This window comes from Leptonychotes weddellii, chromosome 6, assembly GCF_054177405.1.
Source record: "Leptonychotes weddellii isolate Sample4059 chromosome 6, ASM5417740v2, whole genome shotgun sequence".
NCBI classification, from domain to species: domain Eukaryota; kingdom Metazoa; phylum Chordata; class Mammalia; order Carnivora; family Phocidae; genus Leptonychotes; species Leptonychotes weddellii.
This window is the reverse complement of record NC_138374.1, coordinates 87,822,252-87,837,597: the sequence shown is the minus strand read 5'-3', so window position 1 is coordinate 87,837,597 and position 15,346 is coordinate 87,822,252.

The window sequence follows — 15,346 nt, the reverse complement described above, 5'->3', positions numbered from 1 at the left end:
TTTCTCCTCTAAATTGCCTAACCTTGACGTGCAGATACATTGTGGAGGGAATATCTATGCATAACTATGCTTCAGAAATGGGATTTGGAACCTGTGTACCCCATCCTAGCTAAGGAAATCCTAGTGGCCCACCTGGTGTGAGTTCAGGGTTACCCCTCCATGTGGCCTGCTACTGTGGCCTTGTCCTAAGAAGTTTCAATAAGTAAGATGATTACTTAAAACTCTCTTTTGAATTTGTGAATGACAGTTGGCAATGAAGATCAACAAGTCAAACTTAGAAACTAAATAGTATGGAAAAGAAATGCTTCGTAATAAAGAGGAACCAATGCTATGGAGAAAAGACAGTCTCTTCAATAAGTGGTGTTGTGAAGATTGGACAATTACATGCAAAAGAATGGCACTGGACCACTTCCTTACATCACATAAAACAATAAACTCCAAGTGTCTCCTAAGGCAAGGACAAAAAAGTAAAAATAAACACATGAGATTACATAAAAATAAGAAGCTTTTGTGACAGGAAAGAAAACCATCAACAGACAACCCACTGAAGAAGAGAAGATATTTGCAAATGACATAATTGATAAGGGTTTCACATCCGAAACATATAAAGAACTCAAACAACTTAATATCAAAAAACCAAACAATTCAATTTAAAAATGGGAAGAGAATCTAAAGAGACATTTCTTCAAAGAAGACATACAGATGGCCAACAGACACACAAAAAAGATGCTCAACATCACTAAGTACCAGGAAAATGCCAATCAAAACCACAATGAGAGATCACCTCACACCTATCAGAATGACAATTACCAAGAAGAAATAACAAGTGTTAGTGAGGATGTGGAAAAAAGAGAACCCAGTGCACTGTTGGTAAGAATGCAAACTGGGTGCAACCACTATGGAAAACAGTATGGGGGTTCCTCAAAAATTAAAAATAGAGCTACCTTACGGTGCAGCAATTCCAATTCTGGGTACTTACCCAAAGAAAATGAAAACACTAATTCAAAAAGATATATGCACTCCATGTTCATTGCAGCACTTTTTACATACTCAAGATATGGAGTTGACCTAAGTGTCTATTGATAAATGAATGGATAAAGAATATGTCACACACACACACACACACACACACACACACACACACACAGGAATACTACTCAGCCATAAAAAAGAATGAAATCTTGCCAATTGCAACAACATAGATGGACATAGAGGTTATTATGCTAAGTGAAGTAAATCAGACAGAGAAAGACAGCATATGTGGAATCTGAAAAACAAAACAAATGAACAACAGCCAAAAAAAAGAAAAAGACTCATAAATACAGAGAATAATCTGATAGTGGCTGCCAGAAGGAAGGGAGGGAGGGAGGGGGATGGGCAAAACAGGGAAAGAGGATTAAAATGTATAAACTTCTAGTTCTAAAATAAATAAGATGTGGGGATACCATGTACAGCATAGGAAAGATAGTTAATAAAGTAACAGCTTTGTATGGTGACAGATGTAACTAGATTTATGGCTGTGATTACTTTATAATGTATATAAATGTTTTTTTTAAAGGGGTTCTTTTTTTTAAAGATTTTATTTATTTATTTGACAGAGAGAGACACAGCGAGAGAGGGAACACAAGCAGGAGGAGTGGGGAGGGAGAAGCAGGCTTCCGGTGGAGCAGGGAGCCTGATGCGGGGCTCGATCCCAGGACCCTGAGATCATGACCTGAGCCGAAGGCAGACGCTAAACAACTGAGCCACCCAGGTGCTCCTATAATGTATATAAATGTTGTATCACCATGTTGTACACCTGAAACTAAAATACTGTTGTATGTCAAATACACTGCAATAAGAAATCATATAATATGGTCGAAAAGTTATAAAATGTTGTTTAAAAAGGAGAAATAAAATCATGAACTAAACAAAGCCTTCCCCCAGAAAGTGTTTTACCTCGTGAATCTGAAGAATCAGAAGACAATTTTACACAACTTGTTATTTGCATACTCAGTGAAATAAGAGGAAATGGAATCAGGGACAGATATGAGAAAAAAGCAAATTCACAGTATGTGATAGAGCAAAGAAAATAATGGCAAAAATGGCAATTGTTCCCGTATCATAGTAAATGCACAATACAAAGGAGTCTCTATGACTGAGAACTTGGCTCTTGAGTCAGGTAGATTTGATTTTAACTGAATTACAATTCTGTCACTTATCAGCTATATGGCCTTGAAAAAATTACTAGAGCTTTGTGCTTCATTCATAAAATGAGGGTAATAGGATTAAACAAGATAATACATTTATCAGTCTTACCATAGCACCTGGCATTCGGCAAATGCTCTATAAAATAATGCCTATTATTTTTATGTTAACCAATAAACTTGGTATTTATTCTTTGGATTTAGGCACTCAGGATCTTCTATCAATATGCCAACCTCCTTAGGAGAGATAGACATGCACAATATGATCACTATTGTTGAGCAAATGGTTTGGTTTATATTTATTTTTTTTAATTTAATTTAATTTTATTTAAATTCAATTAATTAACATATAGTGTATTATTAGTTTCAGAGGAGTTCAGTGATTCATCCGTTGCATATAACACCCAGTGCTCATTACATCACATGCACTCCTTAATGCCCATCACCCAGTCACCACATCCCTTCACCCCCTCACCTCCAGCAACCTTTAGTTTGTTTCTTGTGATTAAGAGTCTCTAATGGTTTGTCTCCCTCTCTGATTTTTTCCTGTTTTATTTTTCCCTCCCTTCCTCTATGCTCCTCTGTTTTGTTCCTTGAATTCCACATATGAATGAAATAATATGATAATTATCTTTCTCTGATTGACTTATTTTGCTTAGCATAAAATCTCTAGTTCAATCCATGTCATTGCAAATGTCAAGATTTCATCCTTTCTGATGGCTGAGTAATATTCCATTGTATATATATACCACATCTTCTTTATCCATTCATCTGTTGATGGACACCTGAGCTCTTTCCATAGTTTGGCTATTGTGGACATTGCTGCTATAAACATTGGGGTGCAGTTGTCCCTTCGGGTCACTATGTTTGTATCCTTTGGGTAAAACCTATTTGTGCAATTTCTGGGTCACAGGGTAGCTCTACTTTTAAATTTTTGAGGTACCTCCATACTGTTTTCTAGAGTGGCTGCACCAGCTTGCGTTCCCACCAACAGTGTGTGAGGGTTCCCTTTTCTCCGCACCCTTGCCAACATCTGTCTTTTCCTGAGTTGTTAATTTTAGCCATTCTGACTGGTGCGAGGCGGTATCTCACTGTGGTTTTGATGTGAATCCTTGATGCCAAGTAATGTTGAGCATGTTTTCATGTGTCTGTTGGCCATTTGTATGAGCAAATGCTTTGTACAAGGCAAGTTGATTAAATGATTGCCTAAGAAAAAGGAAGAGATCACCAATATTTTGAAGAGTGAGGAAAGCTGGATTTCCCCAGTGTGACCATGAAAAAACAGGTAAAGGAAGGCACAGAGGGAAGCAGCAGATTTTGGGGTCTTCCCGTTCCTGTAATGAGCACTGGGTGTTATATAAGACTGATGAATCACTGAGCTCTACCTCTGAAACTAGTAATGCACTATATGTTATTTAATTGAATTTAAATTTAAAAATAAATAAATAAATAAATCCTTAAAATAAATAGATAAGTAAGTCTCGGGGATGAGAAGTGCAGCATAGGGAATGTAGTCAATAATATTGTAATACACTTATTTAGTGAGCATTTTGTAATGTATATAGTTCTTGAATCACTATTGATTAAACTATTTTGATTAAACTAATTTAATATTATAAGTCACTATGTTTCAATTAACATTTTAAAAATTAAAAAAAGAGAGATAATCTTCAAGGATCTCTTGTATAAAGACTCAACTACATACGAAGGGTCATGGCATGGTCTAGGAAAATTGCCTTACTCATACCATCTCTAAGATCCCAACTGGGGGAATAAGTAATGGAGAAACAGTTGCAAACCACCAGGTTCAATCAGTTCTAGGTGGTGTGTACCTACTGATGGAAAAGAGGGCCATAATCACAGACTCCTTAGGGAGCCATATAAGGTGGCAGATGCTGACAAGCAGGATGGGGGCAGCGCCAGAGACTGATTTAACCCGGGTCACAATTGGGCCAGGCCCCAGCTTTGGTTTGGGCACCGCCAGCCATGCAGCCTGGCGGCAATGTCTCTTCCTGTCTTCAAGCTCCTGGAGAATTACACAGGAAGCCGGTTACACTGACTTGGCAGACTTGGATGATAAATGGTGGATGCCTTTCCCAGGCAGCATGATACTTCCCTTTTAATACCTTCCATTGTGGGAAACTCTAAACAATCCAGAATTAACGGGAATCCAACATCTTCCTTTCTATAGTGAAAAGTTTCCTTGCTGAACTCTTTTAGGAAACTCCATTTTGGGACGGGGTTTCGGAAATCGGAGAAAGCAAGCCTTAACATCGATACGTAAGCATTTTTATGTGTTGAAAACAAATATTTGAGAAAGAAAAATTTTACATGTAGAACACGTTGCTATAAAGCAAGGGTGGTAAACAGTCTCCATACAACAACATGGTGAGTCTCATGATGAGTGAAAGAAACTGAACCAAAAACCAAAAAAAAGGAGACAGACTGAAACTGAAAGACTATAAAGTTCAAAACAGGTGGGACCGATCTGTGCTGTTAGAAACCAGGAAAGGGGTTATCCTTGGTGGGTGGGGGGGGGCAGTTAACTACTGGAAGAGATAAGGAGGGAAGCTTCTGTGGTGTGGTAATGATCGGTTTCTTGATCTGGGTGCTGATAACACGGATGGGTTCAGTTTGGGAAAATTCATCAAGCTGTATGTCCTTGACATGTACCCTTTTTCGTGTGTATTTTATATTTCAAAAAGTTCAAACAGTAATTAGCAATAATGACTAGCTAAGTTAGCCTCAGCGCTCTGGTTTGATCATGGTTTCACCTTTCCAGAAAAGACGCCATCAATCATTTTAAGAATGGGCAAATTTGGGGGGCAGAACTGGAGTAAAAATATTCAGAACTTGGGTTTAATTAGGTCATTTATGGGCTTATTCCCCACACATTACAGTAGCGTGGCTTATTCCTTGATTCCAGCCCTTAAGGAGTCAGAGTATGCTGTCTTTTTCTTCTAAGAAGACAACCTCCACCTCCAACAGCGGTTGCATGCATTTAATCACACTTGGTAAAAAGGGAAAAGGAGTTTCCTATCGGATGGAGTAGAAAGTATTTAAAATTTTCAGGGAAAATAATCTGAAAATAAATGTATGCCATAGGATGGAAGTTTCAGACTTCTCTTCCTTTGTTCTCAAGCTCTGTTCCCTAAGTCCATGGAGACTGTCCCATCTGCTGCTGCTTCTTCATTTCTCACCCACAGAGCCAGTTCTGAAAAGAGCAGACTGGGGCGAGGGAGGATTCCCCAAAGAAGTGCACATGGAAGTCATCTTAGCACTTAGAGTCAAGTGCAAAAGAAAGTCTCATCTTAATAGGAATATATTTCTAAAAATCACTTGAAATTCTATCACCCAGAGATAAGAGTAAAGAATGTGGTATTTGAATAGTACATGTATGCACCGGTATGTGTACGCATACATACATATACTATCCTGGACTTCTTTCTCTCTTAATACCTCTTAATACCTCTTAATACCTGCTGAGTATTGCTAACACACTTTACCCAAAAGAAGGTGGGGGAGGGTTAAAATGCCTTGTGGTATAAATCTGAACATTTGTGTTAAAATAAAATGTTTAGGGGCGACTGGGTGGCTCAGTTGGTCATTTAAGCGTCTGCCTTCGGCTCAGGTCATGATCCCAGGGTCCTGGGATCGAGCCCCGCATCAGGCTACCTGCTCCGCGAGAAGCCTGCTTCTCCCTCTCCCACTCCCCCTGCTTGTGTTCCCTCTCTTGCTGTGTCTCTCTCTGTCAAATAAATAAATAAAATCTTTAAAAAATAAAATAAAATAAAATGTTTAGTTCACTGGAGAAATTAACATTTATTGAGCCAAGAGCCTGGCACCTTACATACGTGATGTTTAATCTCACAGTGGAGTTGAATCTTATAACAATCCTGCAGCACTGACATATCCTCCATGATATATACATATGTGGACATGGAGCCTCAGAGATGAAATGATGGGGCAAAGTCATTTAACTAGGAAGTGGGAGAGTCAGGATTTGGACCCAGTTCTGAATGATTTGAAGCCTTTGCTTTTCCACAGTATAGCATGCCTCCCATGAAGAGGACCCCCTTCCCGGTGTTTAAGTCAGGCAAATATTGATATAAAGGTTTGAGATTTACTGTTAAATGATGAAAAATTTGAGTGTAGTATCCTATCTTCTGAAGCCAAAGGACCCTTATTCAACATTTAGTTGAGAAATTTAGTGGATGTAGGTCTCAATTTTCATGTATTTTTTCAGAGATAAGTCATGGAAAGATTCAGTGTGAATTTTTTTCTCTTCAGACATCAGCTTTCCCCCCGCCCATCAGCCTCACTAGAAGATACTTTTTTAAGTCCAAATCTAGTTCTTAGAGTATATAGGCTATTTTTCCAAAATGTGCTATCATGTTTATAATAAAATTAATATATTATACTTGTTGGTAAATACTAGATATTACAAAAGTCATAAATAATAATAATTTTTCAAAAAGTTGCTTGAAATTCTACCACCCAGAGATAGTTGTGGTTAAGAATTTAGTATAGAATATCTACATATGTGCATGTACACACTCACACATGTATACACGTATTCCTAGATTTCCTTCTCTGTATAAATGCTTATATAGATTTTAATAAAAACTGAGAAATCAATGACCTTTGAATGAAAATAAATAAATGCAATGTTATATGATTTAATGCTATGCCTAGACTTTATAGCATGTATCACAGCAGCTGTGAAATAGTGATTTACATGATCACTGTTACTATTGCCAGGACTCTGGAGCTAAGCCCCCTGGATTTAAATCTCAGATCTGTCATTGACAGGCCATGTAATCCTGAGCAAGTTACTCTTCTTCCTCAGCTTATTCGTTTGCAAAATAGAGTTAAAAGTAATATTTACTTCACAGTGTCGGTATATGGATTAAATGAAAGTACGTAAGACATGCGGAACAATGTATATCACATATCAAGCCCAAACTATTGTCTTGCTTGCCTGAACTGTCAGTCTTGTTCCCCATTGTATCCTCAGCCTAGTACATAATGTGTGTTCAGTACTTTGACTATTATTATTAGTGGTATCCAATAAATATCTATTGAATGAAGGAATACCCATTTACTGCTGAGGTATTTGAGACTGACAGAACAGTGGGAAATGCCCAATTTTTGAGTCAGGCAAACAGATTTCAGATTTTTTTTATTTGAGAGAGAGAGAGAGAGTAAGCTCGCAAGTGGGGGAAGGGGCAGAGGAAGAAGGAGAGAGGGAGGGAATCTCAAGCAGACTCCCCACTGAATGCAGAGACCAACGAGGGGCTCGATCTCATGACCCTGAGACCATGATCTGAGCCAAAATCAAGAGTCAGTCGCTCAACCGACTAAGCCACCCAGGTGCCCCCAGGCAAACAGATTTCAGACCTTATTCCTTCATCCTCAACTGTTGACTTTTTTGGGGAGAGGGGAGGTCAACTGACTGAACTTTTCTGAGCCTCTGATTTCCCATCTATAAAACAAAAATAATTCCTTCTCATATTTTTATGCAGATTTGAGATAATTGTGATAGTCTATCGATAAATGGTAGCTATTTTTTGTACAAATATTACATTAAAGTATCCAGAGTGAATGCTTTGCTTAACCCAAGGGAGCACCATCCATATGAAATACAACATAAATGATGTCCCCTGGAATAGAGCAGTATAGGAGCCCTGAGGCTATCCATAGTAGACTTTGCAGTTCATAATCATTATGAAGTAGCCCTTTATCAGAGTCTCTCAGGGTTGGACGTATTTGGGGTCCATAAGAGCAATTCAGGATTAATATTAGCTGCAGAGACCTTCTACAAGTGATAGTCTCATTTTAAATCCATGGATAATGAGACACAACCATAAACATGGGGCCTGGGTTTAAGCTCAAGCCTTTTAAATTTCAGGTTCACTATTCTCTAAAACCCAGTAAACACAGTGGCAGAGGGAGAAGGATAAAGGAAACTCTGAATAAAGTTAGTATCGGTGTTTGTGCTATACGCTTCTTTATCATTCATCAACATCTGTCATGCTCCAGAGCTAGGTAATACCAACTCCATTCTGCACCCCATCTCTCTTCTGCATTCAGGGGAAGTTCAGTTGGGGCCCATAGTCAGGACGGAGGCACAGAATATACACGGACCCTCCTCTGCAATCAGATGAACAGGATATTTGGCAATAACAAGTTGCTCCTGAGGAAAAGTGAGTTTCTTGGCATGTTCCTTGTCTGCATTACAAAGCTGAAACTAAATTTATCTTCACTTATACCAGCACACTCTGTTACCCAAATGTGTTATTCGTTTGCATTGCTATTGTTACCAGTGCATGAATCAGGCCCCAACCAAGAGGTTTCCCTAGGACTTTCTTCTGGGCATCATCTGAGAGTGTTCGATGAGTAGTTACTAAAGGGCCAATCTGGGGGCTGGTGAGGGCTTGGCCAGGGAGGCTTCGGCCAAGCCTGGGCATTACTTTTCAATAGAACAGGAAGGGGAAATGGTGGCCTATAACCTCAGGGGCTTTTTCCAGATGGCCCACACAATCTCTCTCCTGATCTGAGGAAGTGGCCCAACCTAGAACAGCACCACATATGGGAGAAATGCAAACCCTAACCAGGAGAAGCAGACCCTTATCCGGGGGTAATAGTTCAGGACCACCACCAGATTCTGCTGAAAGTTTGAAAGGCACTCAAGTGTTGGCAAAAACAAATGATCTTGGGTTAACTGTAGCTAGAACATTGTGGAAGAGTTGGCCAATCACATATGTCTCTATCAGTTCCCCGCAAAAAGAGAAACTATACTGAAGTTGCAGCAAGAGGAATTTAAGCTCGATGTAAAGAAGAACTTCCTGAATACTAGTTTAATGACATGTTGCAACTGTTTTTTTTTTTTTTTTTTCGTGGAGGAACTGTTTTCTTCCTGGAAAGGGAAAGTGAAAACGATCTTGCAGCTGAGCAGAACTCTTCAGGGTTTCGGTCCACACTGACATTTATTCTATTATCCCTATAATAAAGTATGGTGGAATGAGTGAGGACGTTTCATGTTAGAATGTTTTTATTTGTATTTACAAGGCATAAAAAGATGGATTACGTTTTTGTCTTGATTTAATTCTAACATTTACTGAGCATAGCTGCGAGCAGCTTTCAGGAGCTAATTATCTATCTGGCCATGGACAATATTTCAGGAGCTAATCATCTGGTAGAAGAATCATACACATAAATAAAATATGCATGACAGATTGTGATCAGTACTATAATCCCACAGAATGTGGTTGAATTTTAGTAGAGGAAGAGCTTACTCCAATTTGGGGATTTAGGAGAAATCCCTTTCATGAGCTAGGTCTTGTAGGATGAGCTAGATGTAAATAAATGGTGATTGGGGAAGGTTTAGGCAATGACTCAAGTGAAGATTTAGAGATACGAAAGCACAGAGCAAGTTCAGGAAAGGCAACTACGTGAGCGTGTCTAGAACCGAAGTTGAGGACCAGAGCCTGCACCAGCCAGACGTCCAGCACAGGGCGTAATGGTGAATAGAAGTAGTGATAGTGTGTCACATCAGGTTCTCCAAGGCCCAGACACTTAGACGGGGAGACAGATATCTTCTGGTTCAAGAGCTGTGTTGGAAGAGACACCCATGAAGGCTAAAAGGAACAAATCACAGTAGGGAGGGAGAACCTTTAGAACGGGTGAAAGCCTGATACGCATAGAAGAAGGGGGAAAGGAAGGAAGAATGGGTGGCAGGCACTGCAGACTGGAGCACAGCCCCTGAACAGGAGATCCGGGTGGTGTCCATGGCTTCCACATCTGGTCGGCATCACGGAATGACTCCTGAGTAAAGAGGCACAGCTTCTAACAGTTCACCACTAATGATAAAGTTTGCAGCAGTAATTGTTGGGTAGAGTGTGTGTGTGTGTGTGTGTGTGTGTGTGTGTGTGTGTGTGTTTAAGGCAATTCCCTTTTCTGGCTTGCCAAAAGTTTTCCTTTTCCTTTTAAAAAATAATATTTTTTTTTGCAATTTTGAGATGATGATATGGTTTTTCTCTTCTGATATATTAATCTGGTGATTTATAGTTAAAGATTTTCTAGTGTAAATTCTACTCTTATATTCCAGAAATAAACCTAAATTGAACACAAGGTTATTTTTTTTTGTTTATTTTCTGCTATATATGGCTTGTTAATACTATGTTTAGAAATTTTTAACATATATTCATGAGTGACATTGGACTATAACTGTTTTTTCTTGCAAAGTTTTTTTCTGGTTTTTGAATCAAGAATATTTTGGCCTCATAGAATAATTGGGGAATAGTTCATTATTTTATATCTCTAGAAATTATTGAACATATGTGGTAAAACCTGGGGTTTCTTTATTGTTTGAAAATTGGTAGAACTCACCTGTAGAACTATCTTAGCCTGATGTTTTCTTTTTTTTTTTAAGATTTTATTTATTTATTTGAGAGAGAGAGAGAGAAAGAGGGGGGAGAGGCAGAGGAAGAGGGGGAAGCAGACTCACCACTGAGCAGGAAGCCCAATGTGGGCTTTCTATTTTGGGGGGAGTAAAGTTCTCAAGTAAATTTTTTTAGCAAATGTGTTTAAATTGACTATTACCAACCACATTTTAGTAAATTGTTCTTACTATTTTCTTAATTTAAAAAATCATCCATGATATCTTTAGAGATATATTTTTTATACTCCTAATTTTGTATATTTATACCATTTTTCTTTTTTTATTAGATTGTCTACTTGTTGATCCTCTTTGATCCTATTGTCCTTTGTTTCTCTATATTAATTTCTGCTCTTAAATATATTATTTTCATCTTTTTACTTTCTTATGGCTTATTCTATGACTTGCTTCTCTAACTCCTTAAGTTGGATGTTTAAGTTTTAGTCTTCTTTGCTTTTCTAATATAAGCATTACAATGATAAATTTTCCTTGACATTTCTTTTGCTACACCCCGCAGTTGCTGGTATGCACTATTTTTAATATTGTTCAATTTTAAAAGTTCAAATTTTTTTGTGATTTTTTGACTTATAAGTTACTTAGATATATTTAAATTTTTAAGCATACTGAAATTTTAAAAAATTTATTGTTATTATTAACTTATAACAAATAGAAGAGGCTTTGATCTGTATGATTCTAGTTCCTAGAAATTTATTGACACTTGCTTTATAGTCCAATATATGATCTATTTCTGTATATGTTCCAAATGTAGTAGAATTGCTTAATTGTTAAGTGAAATGTTCTATATATATCCATGAAATCAAGCATAGGTGTTTTTGCATGGGGTTTGCAGGTGAATACACAATCTGATGAAATTGCAGGGCACTGGGTGGCTCAGTGGGTTAAGCATCTGACTTCAGCTCAGGTCATGATCCCAGGATCCTGGCATCAAGCCTCAGGATCCTGGGATCAAGCCCCAGGATCCTGGGATCAAGCCCCAGGTCTGGATCTGCGCTCAGCAGGGAGTCTGCTTCTCCCTTTCCCTCTGACCCTCCCCTCACTCATGCTCTGGCTCCTGCTCATGCAGGTGCACTCTCTCTCTCAAATAAATAAAATCTTAAAAAGAAAAAAAAAGTAAAAAAGGAAGAAATTGCAGTATAGGGACAAGCAGTGATTTTTAATCTCTGGGCCTTAACTACCCTCCGGGCAAGAAGCCTTTTTTTTTTTTAATCATCCATCCATACATCTGTGTTTTCTTAATTAGTGGGTAGTAAAAATAACTACTATCTTGCAATTTTGTATCTTTAATGAGTCTTCCTCATAATAGAAAAATTTGGAAACTAGTCCTGCATTTACATGGTTTCTAGAGAGATGCTGATTTCTCTAAGTTCATATGATGCTCCAGAAGTAATTAGCACATCATGCAAGTCATGTGCCCCATCAAACATGCCTTCTCCTATTAGGTCTAAATCCACATGAAACTGACCACATAATCAAAGTGAGCCCAGCCGACAGGCATTTTCAGAAGCTTCCCAGCACTTTGAGACAACGTTGGCCAGTCTGCATCAGCGTCTCTATCAAAACTGCATTTCTGAAACTAAACTCAGATTGCTTTCATTTAAGGAGTCAGAACTGATTCAGCCCATATTTTTAAGAGCTCTGAGTTTGGGGACTTTTCCTATTTTCAGTCTCCACCACTTGCCTTTGTGAATCCAAAGCCATTTTTACTGTATCCTTGACTCAATCCTATATTAACAATAAAAGAGATATGTTCATGAAGAGGAAATATAACAAAGGAGGGACTTTCCTTCAAGTTCTTTGAAAAAAAGAACATTTGCATAAACCATATTTAACCAGAACCTTTGTTTTATGTTTTTCCTTTCTGAATGCTTTGTTGCACTCCCTTGCATTTCCCTTCCCTGTCCCTCCACCCCAGACAGTCGAGCCTTGACAATGTTTCACACTGGAATCTTCCTGACCCCACCCTAAGCATCAAACCTGAATAATTACATTTATCGACTAGTCTCCCTGCTTCCGTTTCTCTCCACTCTTAAACCCTTAGATGTGTTAATCTTCCCAGAATATCATTGTGATCCTGTCCCTCTCTTGCTCAAGGGTTCCCAGAAACTCCAGAATAAATTTTGCAAGCTTTCACCTGGGATTTAAAGCTGTTTCATGCCTTTTTCATTGCTGGTTCTCTGCAAAACCCATAAAACCTGTCTGACATACTTCAGTACCTTTGCCTTGGATACTTAACTCACCTTCTGATTGCTAATTAGACCTCATTCAGAATCTAATTCTACCTATAAATTCTGCTGCCCTTTGCCACGTGGACCCTCCCTCTCTGAACCACAGCATCTCCGGCTTGCACTCTTCAACATCCCACAGCACAGGCTGCCTCGACCTGCAATTAGAGGTGATTTTTCCTTCCACCTCTAGATGCCCCATGTGTCCACAGCCTCTGGTAACATGTCTTGTAATGTTCTTCTACCTTAGAGCCTTATCAAGAAAAGACAGTTCTCTCCTGTTATGGTATGGATTTAGATGTCAAATAAGATAATTAGATGTCAACTAAAATAAGTTTAAGATAATTAACTTTAAAAATCCCTTACCCTACTATTATCATCATCATGGCAACTACTGCTATTACAACTATTAGTACTGGAAACCCTACTGCCAGATCTGTTGCTTGGACCAAGCTTCATCCAAGGTCCTGAGTAAAGCTTAGTTCCAATTAACCTTTCAGGGTCACACAGGGAAGGCTGTACCTCATGGAATGCTGACAGCCCACTAGATAAGACAAAACGGCCAGGGCTAAACGGAAGTGAAAATCTCATTATTTCTGCTAATAATTTCCCTGTCCTTTGTCATGGGCTATGTGTTGTTTGGTTTTAGTGACTTTTCTTTCCTGAATGGGGCATGTAAACAGAGGGAAGAATCAAATTGCTAGAGTTAAGACAGGGAAATGTTCAAGGAACTTTGGGGAAAAGACAAAATGAAGAGATACATGCCAGAGAATAGGATCTGTGAGGGGGAGGAGAATAGACATCTAAAGGATAACTTTATTGGGCACCTGGGTGGCTCAGTCATTAAGCATCTGCCTTTGGCTCAGGTCATGATCTCAGGGTCCTGGGATCGAGCCCCCCATCGGGCTCCCGGCTCCGCGGGAAGCCTCCTTCTCCCTCTCCAGCTCCCCCTGCTTGTGTTCCCTCTCTCGCTGTTTCTGTCAAATAAATAAATAAAATCTTTAAAAAAAGGATAACTTTATTAATTTTCCACAGTCCGATTTGGATATGAAGCCTCTTACTTGACTCATCTGTTTCTCATTAAATCATTATGGAGCTAGGTCTGTTTCAGACTGTCAAAGAACAGAGCACAGTCTTGGGGAGGTTAAGGGTGAAAACTAGGGCATACATGGGAAGTGTGTTACACTCGGTAACAGGTTTTTCATATCAGAGCTAAGATCATAAAATTAAATATCAATTTAATGAAATATTTCCCTAGGAAACTAAATTAATATAGCCCAGCCTCACTGAGCTCTGGTGAACAAATCCAGAGGAATCCCAGGCTAACTGAGCTCTGGTGAACAAATCCAGAGGAATGGGTAATTCTGTTTCCTGGACTCTTGTCAGTTTCATGAAAGCTGGTATTCTGGGTTATGAGAGAAAGGGGTTATTTCATTTAATCTGGAGCACAACTATGTGAGGAAGATAATGGTAGCCCCATTTCATAAATAAATCTGAAATTCAAAAGCTTAATGACTTGTAGGGTCACATCACAGGGGTAGAGGCAGGATTCCCACCGAGTGGGGCTCCCCAGCCAGTGTGCTTGCATGTCACCCCAGCAAGAGTTCAGGTAGCAAAGCTGACCTGTGGTGAAAATCTGAGCACTGGGATCCTATTTGAACACAAAGGACTCTCTGGTTTTTAAGCTCAGGACAAGTTCTCAGACCAGCTTCTGCTCAAGCCCATGCATAAGATCCAAAATCCTACACCAAGAAAGCATGGAAAGCAAGATTTGGGTGGAAAGCAATCTACATTTAAGGTTCAGTTCACAAAACAAGTTCATACCTGACTCAGTTATCGCAATAACCCCGGGAAGTAAGTAAGGCATATTTCATTATTATGTTATAGATAAAGAAATAGGAAACTAAGTCTCACAGTGGTTAAACCCAAGGTCTTTGGAAAAATTTTTCTTATGAACCCATATTTATTTTTTTATGACTGTTATGAATCTTTTTTTAAATTTTTTTATTTTATTTTTTTATTATATTATGTTAATCACCATACATTACATCATTAGTTTTTGATGTAGTGTTCCATGATTCATTGTTTGCATATAACACCCAGTGCTCCATGCAGAACGTGCCCTCTTTAATACCCATCACCAGGCTAACCCATCCTCCCACCCCTCTCCCCTCTAGAACCCTCAGTTTGTTTTTCAGAGTCCATTGTCTCTCATGGTTCATCTCCCCCTCCGATTCCACCCCCTTCATTCTTCCCCTCCTGCTATCTTCTTCTTTTTTTTTTTTTTAACATATAATGTATTATTTGTTTCAGAGGTACAGATCTGTGATTCAACAGTCTTGCACAATTCACTGCGCTCACCATAGCACATATCCTCCCCAATGTCTATGACCCAGGCACCCCATCCCTCCCAACCCCCACCACTCCAGCAACCCTAGGTTTGTTTCCTGAGATTAAGAATTCCTCATATCAGTGAG